The sequence below is a fragment of the Mandrillus leucophaeus genome, unplaced genomic scaffold, assembly GCF_000951045.1.
Source record: "Mandrillus leucophaeus isolate KB7577 unplaced genomic scaffold, Mleu.le_1.0 Scaffold269, whole genome shotgun sequence".
NCBI classification, from domain to species: Eukaryota; Metazoa; Chordata; class Mammalia; order Primates; family Cercopithecidae; genus Mandrillus; species Mandrillus leucophaeus.
In genome coordinates this window covers 2,678,598-2,691,580 of record NW_012102798.1, presented here as the reverse complement: position 1 = coordinate 2,691,580, position 12,983 = coordinate 2,678,598, and the positions used below count along the sequence as shown (strand labels likewise).

General features: G+C 41.3%; 1 protein-coding gene across 1 annotated transcript in view; it reads right to left on the bottom strand.

Moving 5' to 3' along the window:
- The window catches only part of TRPC5 (transient receptor potential cation channel, subfamily C, member 5), a 325,159-nt gene that overhangs the window by 33,462 nt on the left and 278,714 nt on the right, over positions 1–12,983 (bottom strand). The window lies entirely within an intron of this gene.

The window sequence follows — 12,983 nt, the reverse complement described above, 5'->3', positions numbered from 1 at the left end:
TGATCCCTTTGCCATTATGTAATGGCCTTCTTTGTCTCTTTAGATCTTTGTTGATTTAAAGTCTGTTTTATCAGAGACTAGGATTGCAACCCCTGCATTTTTTTGCTTTCTGTTTGCTTCGTAGATGTTCCTCCAACCCTTTATTTTGAGCCTATGTGCATCTTTGCATGTGAGATGGGTCTGATGAATACAGCACACTCATGGATCTTGACTCTATCGAATTTGCCAGTCTGTGTCTTTTAATTGGGGCATTTAGCCCATTTACATTTAAGGTTGATAATGTTATGTGTGATTTTGATCCTGTCGTTATCATGTTCACTTGTTATTTTGCCCATTAATTGATGCAGTTTCTTTATAGCATCGATGGTCTTTACAATTTGGCATGTTTTTGCAGTGGCTGGTACCAGTTGTTTCTGTCCATGTTTAGTGCTTCCTTCAGGGGCTCTTGTAAGACAGGCCTAGTGGTGATAAAAATCTCTCAGCATTTGCTTGTCTGTAAAGGATTTTATTTCTCCTTCACATGTGAAGCTTAGTTGGGGTGGATATGAAATTCGGGGTTGAAAATTCTTTTCTTTAAGAAAGTTGAATATTGGCCCCCACTGTCTTCTGGCTTGTAGTGTTTCTGCCAAGAAATCCACTGTTAGTCTGATGGGCTTCCCTTTGTGGGTAATGTCTGTTGGGCTTCCCTTTGTGGGTAGCTCGACCTTTCTCTCTGGCTGCCCTTAAGACGTTTTCCTTAATTTCAACCTTGGTAAATCTGACAATTATGTGTCTTGAGGTTGCTCTTCTCAAGGAGTATCTTTGTGATGTTCTCTGTATTTCCTGAATTTGAATGTTGGCCTGCCTTGCTAGGTTGGGGAAGTTCTCCTGGATAACATCGTGAAGAGTGTTTTACAACTTGGTTCCATTCTCCCCATCACTTTCAGGTACACCAATCAAACATAGATTTATTCTTTTCACATAGTCCCATATTTCTTGGAGACTTTGTTTGTTTCTTTTTACTCTTTTTCTCTCTAACCTTTTCTTCTCACTTTGTTTCATTAAGTTGATCTTCAATCACTGATACCCTTTCTTCCACTTGATCAAATTGGTTATTGAACCTTGTGCATGCATCATGAATTTCTCGTGCCATGGTTTTCAACTCCACCAGGTCATTTAAGGTCTTCTCTACACTGTTCATTCTAGTTGGCCATTTGTCTAATCTTTTTTCCAGGTTTTTAGCTTCCTTGCAATGGGTTCGAACATCCTCCTTTAGCTCGGAGAAGTTTGTTATTACTGACATTCTGAAGCCTATTTCTGTCAACTTGTCAAAATCATTCTCCATCCAGCTTTGTTTCGTTGCTGGTGAGGAGATGCGATTCTTTGGAGGAGAGAGGTGCTCTGATTTTCAGAGTTTTCCACTTTCCTGCTCTGGTTTCTCCGCATCTTTGTGATTTTTTTTCTGCCTTTGGTCTTTGATGTTGGTGAGCTACAGATGGGGTTTTGGTGTAGATGACCTTTTTGTTGATGTTGATGCTATTCCTATCTGTTACTTTTGCTTCTAACAGTCAGGTCCCTCAGCTACAGGTCTGTTGGATTTTGCTGGAGGTCCACTCCAGACTCGATGTGCCTGGGTATCACCAGTGGAGGCTGCAGAACAGCAAATATTGCTGGCCCGATTCTTCCTCTGAAAGCTTTGTCCCAGGGGGCAGCCGCCTATATGAGGTGTCTGTCAGCCCATACTGGGAGGTGTCTCCCAGTTAGGCTACACGGGTTCAGGGACCCACTTGAAGAGGCAGTCTGTCCATTCTCAGAGCTCAAAAGCTGTGCTGGGAGAACCACCGCTCTCTTCTGAGCTGTCAGACAGGGATGTTTAAGTCTGCAGAAGTTGTCTGCTGCCTTTTGTTCACCTATGCCCTACCCACAGAGGTGGACTCTTGAGGCACCTCTATGGTGGGCTCCGCCCAGTTCGAACTTTCTGGGTGCTTTGCTTACCTACTCAAGCCTCAGCAATGGCGGACACACCTCTCACAGCCAGGCTGCAGCCTGGCAGATCAATCTCAGAGTGCTGCGCTAGCAGTGAGCAAGGTTCTGTGGGCGTGGGACCCACTGAGCCAGGCACGGGAGAGAATCACCTTGTCTGCAGTTTGCTAAGACTTGGGAAAAGCACAGTATTTGGGTGGGAGTGCCACGTTTTTCCAGGTAGGCTTTCACGGCTTCCCTTGGCTAGGAAAGGGAAATCCCCCGACCCCTTGTGCTTCCCGGGTAAGGCGACGCTCCACCTTGCTTCGGCTTGCCCTCCATGGGCTGCACCCACTGTCAAACCAGTCCCTATGAGATGGACCAGGTACCTCATTTGGAAATGCAGAAATCACCCGTCTTCTCTGTCGATCATGCTGGGAACTGCAGACTGGAGCTGTTCCTATTTGGCCATCTTCCAAAAGGTCTATCTATATCTTTCTAGTTGTCTATCCATCCTACAATTAAAATTTACTCGTGAGATGGTCATGACATGGATAAGTATTGACTTTTTTTGTATTATCCATGCTTTTTAAAATTTCAGTACTTTTTGGGAAACAGGTGGTTTTTGGTTACATGGATAAGTTCTTTAGTGGTGGTGATTTCTGAGATTTTGGTGCACCCATAACCCCAGCAGTGTATGCTGTACCCAATGGGTAGTCTTTTATCCCTCACCCCCCTCCCACCATTCCCCCCAAGTCCCCAAAGTCCATTGTATCATTTTTATGCCTTTGTGTCCTCATAGCTTAGTTCCTACTTATAAATGAGAACATACGATATTTGGTTTTCCATTCCTGAGTTACTTCAGTTAGAACAATGGTCTCCAATTCTATTCGGGTTGCTGTAAATACCATTATTTCATTCTTTTTTATGGTGAAGTAGTATTCTGTGGTGTGTATATACCACATTTTCTTTATCCACTCATTCGTTGATGGGCATTTAGGCTGATTCCATATTTTTGCAATTGCAAATTGTGCTGCTATAAACATGTGTGTGCAAGTGTCTTTCTCTTATAATAACTTCTTTTCCTCTTGGTAGCTACCCAGTAGGGGAATTGCTGGATCAAATGGTAGTTTTACTTTTAGCTCTTTAAGGAATCTTCATACTGTTTTCTAAAGTAGGCAAACGACATGAATACTATTGACATATTTATTGAGCTGAAAAATCAAACCATATTTTTTGAGACAGAACATAAGTAAGTGTGATTTAGCCAATTGGTTTGGAAATGAAAATTATGCCAGTTAGGCTATGACAGATATCTATCTATCTATCTATCCATCTATAGATATACATATATTTTTTGAGACAGGCTCCCACTCTGTTACCCAGGCTGGAGTGCAGTGGTGCTATCTCAGCTTACTGCAACCTCCGCCTCCCAGGCTCAAGTGATAGTCCCACCTCAACCTCCTGAGTAGCTGGGACTAGGAGTGCATGCCACCATACCTGGCTAATTTTTACATTTTTTGTAGAGATGGGGTTTTGTTATGTTGCCCAGGCTGGTCTTGAGCTCCTGAGTTCGAGTGATCTGCCCACCTCTGGCCAGGCTGGTCTTGAACTCCTGAGTTCAAGTGATCTGCCCACCTCAGCCTCCCAAAGTGCTGGGATTACAGCACTCGGCCAATATTTTCTATAAATTGCTAAATCTGCAGCTCTATAGTTTTGGTAAAATTATATTCAAAGCATGTGATAATATAAAAGCATTTAATAAAAATGTTTTATTGGTAAAGATGTATTAAAATTATTAAAATATCTATTTTCTATATCATGATTTTTGCTTAATATATTGGATTAAACAAGGTACCTCTAAGTAAAAGAGTAATTTGTATATTTAATAATTATTTGATAAGTCTTAGTAGAGCCTTTTTGGTTTTATCTAAAAACTTAAAGCTTAAAACCACAAACATTTATTATCCCAGTTTCTGTGGGTCAGGAATCTGGGTGTGGCAAAGTTATGTGCCCCTGGCTCAAAGTCTCTTACAAGAGTATGGACAAGGTGTTGGCTAGAGCTAACGTCTCATTTGAAGACTCAACCAAGGAAGGATTTTCTTCCAGATTCACTTACATGGTTGTTGGCAGGTTCAGTTCTTCATAGGCTATGAGACTGAAGGTCTTAGAGCCTTGTTAGCTAGTGGACAGAAGCCTCCCTCCGTTTCTTGCCATGTGGGCCTCTCCACAGGGCAACTGACAGCATGGTAGCATGCTTTTCTCAAAGTGAGAGACAGAAAATCCATGGTCTTTTTGTAACCTGATCTTGGAAATGACATCACTTTTGCCATATTCTTTTTCTTCTCCTGGCATTTTAAATGTATACCTGACAAAAACTGTATATTTTTCATGGTGTACAACATGATGTTTTGATTTATACATAATTGTAAAATGATTAAATCAAGCTAATTAACATATCCATCACCTCAAACAGTTACCTTTTTTTGGTTTGTTTGTTTGTTTATCTGGGACAATCTTTATTTATCCTTTATGTTTAAAGGATATTTTTTCACTGGGTATACTACTCTAGGATAAAAGATTTTTCTTCAGCACTTTAAATAATTCATGCTACTCTCTCCTGGCCTGTAAGATTTCCACTGACAAGTCTGCTGCCAGATGTATTAGAGCTTCATTGCATGTTATTTGCTTCTTTTTTCTTGCTGCTCTCAGGATCCTTTCTTTGCCCTTGACCTTTGAGAGGAGTTTGATTATTAAATATCTTGAGGCAGTCTTTTGGTTAAATCTGCTTGGTGTTCTATTACCTTTTATTACCTTCTTGTACTTGAATATTAATATATTTCTATAGGTTTGGGAAGTTCTCTGTTATTATTTCTTTGACTAAACTTTCAACCCCCATCTCTTTCTCTACGTCCTCTTTGAGGCCAAAACTTTTAGCTTTGCCCTTTTGAGGCTATTTTCTTGATCTTGTAGGGATGTTTCATTCTTTTTTCTTTTGTTTTGTTTCCTCTGACTGTGTATTTTCCTGTCTTCAAGCTTACTAATTCTTTCTTCTATTTGATCAGTTCTGCTATTGAGAGACTCATGCATTCTTTAGCATGCCAATTGCACTTTTCCACTACAGAATTTCTTCCCAATTATTTTAAATTATTTCTATCTTTTTTAAAATGTATCTGATAGGATTCTGAATTCCTTTTCTGAGTTATCTTGAATTTTGTTGAGTTTCCTCAAAACGGCTATTTTGAATTCTCTGTCTGAAGGGTCACATATCTCTGTATCCCTGGGATTGGTCCCTGGTGCCTTATTTACTTCATTTGGTGAAGTCTTGTTTTCCTGGATGATCTTGATGCTGGTGCATATTCATCTGTGTCTGGGCATTGAAGAGTTAGATATTTATTGTAGTCTTCATAGTCTGGGGTTGTTTGTGCCTGCCTTCTTGGGAAGGCTTTCCAGATATTTGAAGGGATTTAGGTGTTGTGATCTAAGGTTTTTGTCACTGTAGCTGTATCTGCATTAGGAGATACCCCAAGCCCAGTAATACTGTGGCTCTTGCAGACTGGTAGAGGTGCTGCCTTCATGGTCTTTGATAAGATCTGGAAGAATTCTCTGCATTACAAGGCAGAGACTCTTGTTGTCTTCCCTTTATTTTCTCCCAAATGGAACCTCTCTCTCTCTCTCTCTCTCTGTGTGTGTGTGTGTGTGTGTGTGTGTGAATGCTGAGCTGCATGGAGCTGGGGTGAGGTAACGCAAGCACCACTGTGGCCACCACCACTAGGACTTCCCTGGGTCAGACCTGAAACCAGCACAGCACTGAGTCTCACCCAAGGCCTGCAGTGACCACTGCCTGGCTACCATCTATGTTTGCTCAAGGCCCTAGGGCTCTACAATCGGCAGGTGGCAAAGCCAGCCAAGCTTGTGTCTTTCCCTTCAGGGTGGTGAGCTCCCCCAGTCCCCAGGTGGCTCCAGAGATACCATACAGGAGCCAGGGCCTGGAGTCAGAAATCTTAGGAATCTACCCAGTGCTCTATTTTACTAGGGCTGAGCTGGCACCCAAGCCACAAGACAAAACCCTTCCCACTCTTTCTTCTCCTTTTTATGAGCTGAGGAATCTTTCCCCATGGTCACCACCACACCAGGCACATAGCAAGTATTGCCTGCCTACTGCTGATATTCACTCAAGGGCCAATGACTCTTCAGTCAGCTTGCAGTGAGTGCTGCCAGGCCTGGGACTGTCCCTTCAGGGCAGTGGTACCCCCTTTGGTGCAGGGAAGGTCCAGAAATGCTGTTCAAGAGCCAAGGCCTGGGATCAAGGACCAAAAGAGACTGCTTCGTGCTCTACTCCACCGTGGCTGAGCTGATACCTAAGCTGCAAGACAAAGTCCCCTTTACTCTTCCCTCTCCTTTTCTCAAGCAGAAGGGGCCCTTCTCTGTAGCCACCATAGCTGAGAATAATGCTGGGCCACACCTGAAGCCAATATATTTCTTAGTCTCACCCAAGGCTCACAGTGAGTACTACTGGGCTAACACTCCTGATTATTCAGGGTCCAAGGGCTCTTTAACACTGAATCCTTCCAGGACTGAGTCCTTCCTTTCAAAGTAGCAGGTTCTCTTCTGGCCCAGGATGTGTCTAGAATTGTCATTTAGGAGCCAGGGCCTGGAATGGGGGCCTGAGGACTCTGCCCAGTGCCCTATCCTACTGTGGCTGAGCCAGTATCCAAGTTGCAAGAGAAAGTCTTCTTGTTTCTTCCCTCTCTGCTTCTCAAGCAGAAGGAAGGGGTCTCACCTGGAGCTATGAGTGGCACTGCCTGGGTTGTGAGAGGGGTGGTACAAGCACTTCCTTGGCCGCCCCTGCTGGTGTCTCACTAGGTCACATGTACCCCAAGTCTGCTTGCATCATGTGCAGCACAGCACCAGGACTTGCCAAGGAATTGCAGTCCTTGTGGCCCAGATTACCTTTCAAGTGCGTTTAGAACCCCAGAGCACTTTGGCCTGAGGTGGTGAGGTTTGCTGGAACTCAGGTTCTGATGGTTGGGATGAACAGTTCCCCACTGGCTAGGGCTGGTCTAAATGCTCACTCCAGGGGTGTGGGCTGAGTTCTCCCCAGTGTTGCTTCTGCTGTGACAGGGCAGCACTGATTTCAATGCAATGTCTCAGCCACTATGCTCTCCCTCTCCCAAGTGTACAGATTCTGTCTCCATGCCATGCAGCCACTGCCAGAGGTGCAGGAAGGATGGTGTTGGGAATGCAAGACTGTCTTTTCTACCCTCTTCAATGTCTCTTTCAGCAATATGAAGTTAAAAACAGGTACTATGATCACTCACCTGATTTTCTTTTTATGAAGGTGCTGTACTGTGTGTGTAGTTGTTTAATTTGGTGTTCCTGCACAGAGGATGATTGTTGGAGGCTTCTATTCAGTCATCTTGCTCTGCCTCCTCAGTTACCATTTTGTTTGTGTGTGTGCGGTGAGAACATTTAAGATCTACTCTCTCAGCAACTTCAACTATACATTACTATTAACTATGGTCACCATGCCATATTCTTCATTTTGTTTCTTTGTTTTTTATTTTTATTTATTTATTTATTTATTTATTTATTTATTCATTTTGAGATAGAATCTTGCCCTGTTGCCTAGGCTGGAGAGTGGTGGTGTGATCTTGGCTCACTGCAACCTCTGCCTCCTGGGTTCAAGCAATTCTCCTGCCTCAGCCTCCCGAGTAGCTGGGATCACAGGCACCCACCACTATGCCCGGCTAATTTTTGTATTTTTAGTAGGGATGGGGATTCACCATGTTGGCCAGGCTGGACTTGAACTCCAGACCTCATGATCTGCCCACCTTGACCTTCCAAAGTGCGAGGATTACAGGCATGAGCCACTGTGCCTGGACCTTTTGCATATTCTATTTGGTAAAAGTGAGTTCTTGGGTCTAGCCTACACTCATGGGGAGAGGACTGCATAAGGACTTAAATGCCAGAAAGTGGGGATCACAGGGGTCCATCTCAGAAGCTGCCTACCAGAGTAGTACTGGGAACTGAGAAACTGAATGACTCTAATCTTAGGTAACAAATTGTCTTCTATCTCAGGTGGTTTCTAATTTATTGACTTGAATAACATTTAAGGAGAACTTAATCAAGTATTCAGATAATAAATTTTTAAAAATATTATTTTGTGAAAAATAATTATATGACTTTCTGGCACACAACTCTGAGTTAAAAAAATTGAGTGACAGTAACATAATTAAACTCTATCAATTCACATATAATTATTGATATGAAAAAGATTTCATAACATTTACTTTTATAAAAATGGAAACAAAATATAATTGATGCCGAATCTTGTTCCTGAATGTTATTCAATATTCATCTGTGAATATAATACCTAGTTGGGAGAAAAGCCCTAATCACATTTTTAAGAAGAAAGGTATTTTTAATAAAAGTGTAATTTTGTCTCTAATAATTGTTTTATCAGAATTTATATTATATTTGTGTTCTTTTGAGTAGTTTGGTACTACTAATAATTGAATGACTATTAAATTCAGAAGAATGGTTTTAACATTTATTACCTTATGGCAATAGGGAATAAAAAATTAAATTTCAATTTATGCTTTGTTATGAAGAAATATGACAAAGTAATAAAAAATAAAATACTTAAACGCAAAAATTATATAACATTACAATAACATTTTGTAGAGATGTGGAATGGAAATGAGAATTCAAGGAGACAAAGGAATGATGTAAACTTTCTTCCCCTGAAGAAGACTTAAGCCGTTTATTTTCTTAACATATGGGTATGAGTAAGAAGTTGCTATAGTATTCAGATTCCATTGGATGCATTTAAATGAGTAATTACATAGTTTTATTTTAAATGTCAATGTCTACCGTATTCCAATGAGAGATTGTGCGTGCGCGCGCGCGCGCACACACACACACACACACACAGACAGAGTTATGGCTATAATGAACTATTACTGCCCTGAAATTTGCCATGGGATACAGTGTTTCTGTAGGCAAATTAGGATGCAGAGGAGGATAGGAGGTAAGAACAGTATGAAATATTGAGAAGCAGCATGCCACTGTTGAAAGGGCAGAGGTTTTGGGGGGTCAAGCAACACAGAACGGTTTGGAATTCTCCTCTTGTACTTACTTACTAGCTATGTGATCTCAGACCAGTAAATTCAAGTCTTTGAGTCACAGTTTTCTCAACAGTAAAAATGGGAGGAAATGCCTACCAAGCAGAATGGTTGTAGAAGTCAATATAAAATTCCTAGGCTACTCCCTGGTATGTAGTAAGAGCTATATAATTGTTGATTCCTTCCCCTGTACTTCTGAACCTATAATACCAGGAACAAACCTTGAGTTCACATTTTACTCTTTGATGGTCCAGAGCAGCAACCTCTCATCCTTGGAAATACATTTATGTTTTGCTACCACAGCTCTTGAAATGAAGTGGATATTCAATCAGTATTTCTTAAAATGAACTGAATCACATTTTCAAGCACAGATTTCCATCTGTGGACATGTTCAAAAAGGAAGAATGATGATTCAACTCCTGTGGGTATTCAGCCATTTTTTAAATAAACTTGGCTAGATGTCTTGGTATCTGGAAATGCCGGTGTTTTTTGTTTTTTGTTTTTTTTAATCCCAACATGAGTTTAGCTTTTTGCTTGTGTGTATTTCAAACAATAGGCAGTTATGTCCTTTAAAAAATTTTCTAAAGGTTTTGAGGGAAGAATACTTGATTTTTGACAGAGAATGGAAACATACAGTGGGCCAAATTATAAACCATAGGCAACTTTTTCTGTGTGTGCGCCCACTCCACTGATGTGAGGATATGATTTTAGCTACGCATTTTGAAAAGAGCTCGAGGACCCCAACTGCTCCCATTCCATTCTTCTGGTGCTCACGTGACCTCATGTTGGGAATTACTATGCAATAATTTAGCAGATAAATTATTGTACATACTCTTCTCAACAGTCTTTTTCCATGCATTTATCATGCATCAATTAATTATCTAATTGTCCATTTTTTTTTTTATTCCTATGTTGAGCAACTCCCACATTGCAAGTGTTCTGTATAGTTTTGGGTATAAAGAGATGATTATCCAGGGGTGGTGGTGGGAATGCCACACAGAATACAATTAGAGTATAGTGGTATTACCTGAATCCTAAAGATCAGCAACTATAGCCCACCCGGAAGGACTGGATAAACACAGTAAGCTGTTAATTGTTGAGTAAGGTAAGTATTCATTCATACATTAATTCATTCAAAAATATGTGTTGATTGCCTGCTAGATGCTAGGTGGTGGGATTATAGCAGTGAATAATATGGATGACAAAATCATTTGGTATATATAAATCTGTTTTATTTATAACCCTTGATTTAAACTGAATTATAACATTATGGATGTGCTTTTGTAATCATACTTATCTAAAACTTCCCAAGAGATATCATCCCCAATAAATTTTCATTTATCTTCGTGGGACTAGCCTTTCACTTTATCTGATAGACAAATTGGACATTGGCTGTTCTCTTGTTTACTTTCAGTGTTTGGTAGTGATGCCCTTTTCTACTCTCTGTCCTACCCTCTCTACCCAACTATGACTTTGGAACATTTTCCCAGATCAGCTCCTGGATGGGTGGTTTTGTGTAAGAGACAAACTATACAACCATAGATAGTGGTCCTGCCTTTTCTCAACTTTCCACAGTGTTTAGGACTTTTGTGCAGCTATAATGTGCACCTAATGACACATAGCCTTGCAGATGTGTTCCAATTCATGTGTGTGCCCTGCATTGCCTTTCAGATTGTCAGCTCCTGTAGAGCAGGCCAAGGCTTCTATCTATTTTAGTTCCTTTCACAGTGTGAGTATATATACTCTGATTTTAGAGCACACCCTCAAATGTTGTTGACTTGTCCAGATTATGAGTACATGGCCATAGCTAGAGGTTAAATGAACATGCCTTTTCAATTTTACATTTCTCAACCAATCCAAGCTCACAGTTATTTTCCTTGCAATCAAACTACAAGGCCAATTTCTTACCAGTTTTTGACAAAGTCTTATGTATTCTTTCAGATTTCTTGCAAGCAACTATCTTGTTTAGCAAATTGGAAAACTTTATAACCTAATACAAAGGGAGAGTGGCAGGCACAAACAAAGCAAAAGCAGAGCTCATAATAACTCTTAAGGAGAAAAGCTGCTCCTAGGAATCTCAGGCCCTATGGGCAGGCCGGTTGAAGAGATATTTTGGGCAGGGGGACATATTGAGAGGCTTCACTTTAACTGGTAGTTACCTACTTCCCTTGAGTGTAAGACCAGCTCTACTTCACTTTGATGGGAAAACAATACAAATTGCTGTGACATAAACATGCCAAAGAGAAGCGAGAGGGTTCATTTTCCCTGACAAGGGAAGTCTACCTCACTTGGATTGCTTTCTTCTCTTGGTAGAATTCAGGGCATGGTTCTCAAATGTTGGTGTGTATCAAAATCATGTGAGGCATTTGTTAAAAATGTAGATTTCTGGACCTCACCAGAAGTTATCATTGTATTGCAGTTTTGCTTTGGGACTAAAAATGTAATTTTAAAAACATGTAAGCATTTTGAAGATATTATAATTCTTAACTTCATGTTTTCAACTTGTTTAAAAAATAGACAGGAATCTTCAAAATATGGAGGTAGTCAAAGCCTCCCTCAACCTTGTGGAGACCCTGAAGCAGAGAAACATTCCTCAGCAAGTATTCCATTATCCTTCAATGCCCTCCCCTCTAACTTATTGCATCCATGCAGTGTGGTCTACGGGGAGCCAATTCCCTGCCACAAAATAGTCCACAATCCTTATCTACTCTCTAAGGTTTCTAGGTGGTTAGAATTTACTGTTCTAATCATTCTGGGGCCTGCTGGGAATCACTTTGAGATTGGTTTAACTAGTCTAGAGCCCTCATAGCAACTTCAATTTATGTGTACAAACTCAGCTACAAAGTGTCAGGGCCAAAAAGAGAGCTGTCCATTCATTTCTATTCACTGCCCATCCACTGCCCCCAAGACTCCCTTGAACCCTAGTACTGATGCTTCCCAGTAGCCCCTTTAACCTTTCCCAAACTGCAAGAGCCCCCTTGATGGGTGTTACAAACAGGTCCTTTTGCCTACTGAGCATATGCAGTAGTCTAGTGGGCAGCCATTCTGTTTGTCTCCCACCCACATCCTCAGGCATGAAAGGGCTGCTAATCCCCCTCCCCAGTTATGGTTTCTAGGTGATTGGGGTTACTGCTCTGACCATTTGAGGACTCGGCATGTGTTACTTTTTTTTTTTTTTTACTAGTACTCAGCTTCCAGCCTTTTTAACCACCTCAGCTTCAGTGTGCAAACTCAGGTGCTACACTTCAGGGCAAACCTCAGAACTCATGATCCAGCTCCATTCCAGCTCTCCTGTCCTCGTGTTTCCAATTCCCCTCACACTCCACTACTGACATCAAGTCAATATTCTGTCTCATTGCTTCAAGAGAGATCCCAGCTATTTGCAGGTGAGAAACAGAAAGCAGAGAAGACATTACGAAATAGGTTATATTTGAGCTGGGCCTTGAGACATTAGCAGGGTATCTCTGGGCAGAGATAGAGGGAAGGAAATCCTCAGAAAGAGGATACAATATGAAAACTCAAGAATAATATAGAGGTTGAGCATGCCTTTGAAACTGGGTGAACGTATTGGAATTTGTTTACATCAGGAGTTCTCAAACCTCAGTGGATATCAGACTGACCTAGGGTGTTTGCCAAAATGCAGATTCCTGGGTCCCACTGCAGATACACAAAAAAATGATGCTCTGGGGGTGGGAGGCCCAAAAATCTTCGTTGTTTAACAAGCTTCTTTCGGTGATTTTGACGCAGGTAGTCTCTGACCATTTTCAGAAACACTAATTCAGGGTTTCTACCTGCTAATCTAGATATATTCAGGCCCGGTGAGGTGGCTTATACCTGTAATCCCAGCACTTTGGGAAGCCGAGGTAGGTGGATCACTTGAGTCAGAGTTTCACCTGACCAACACGGCGAAACCCC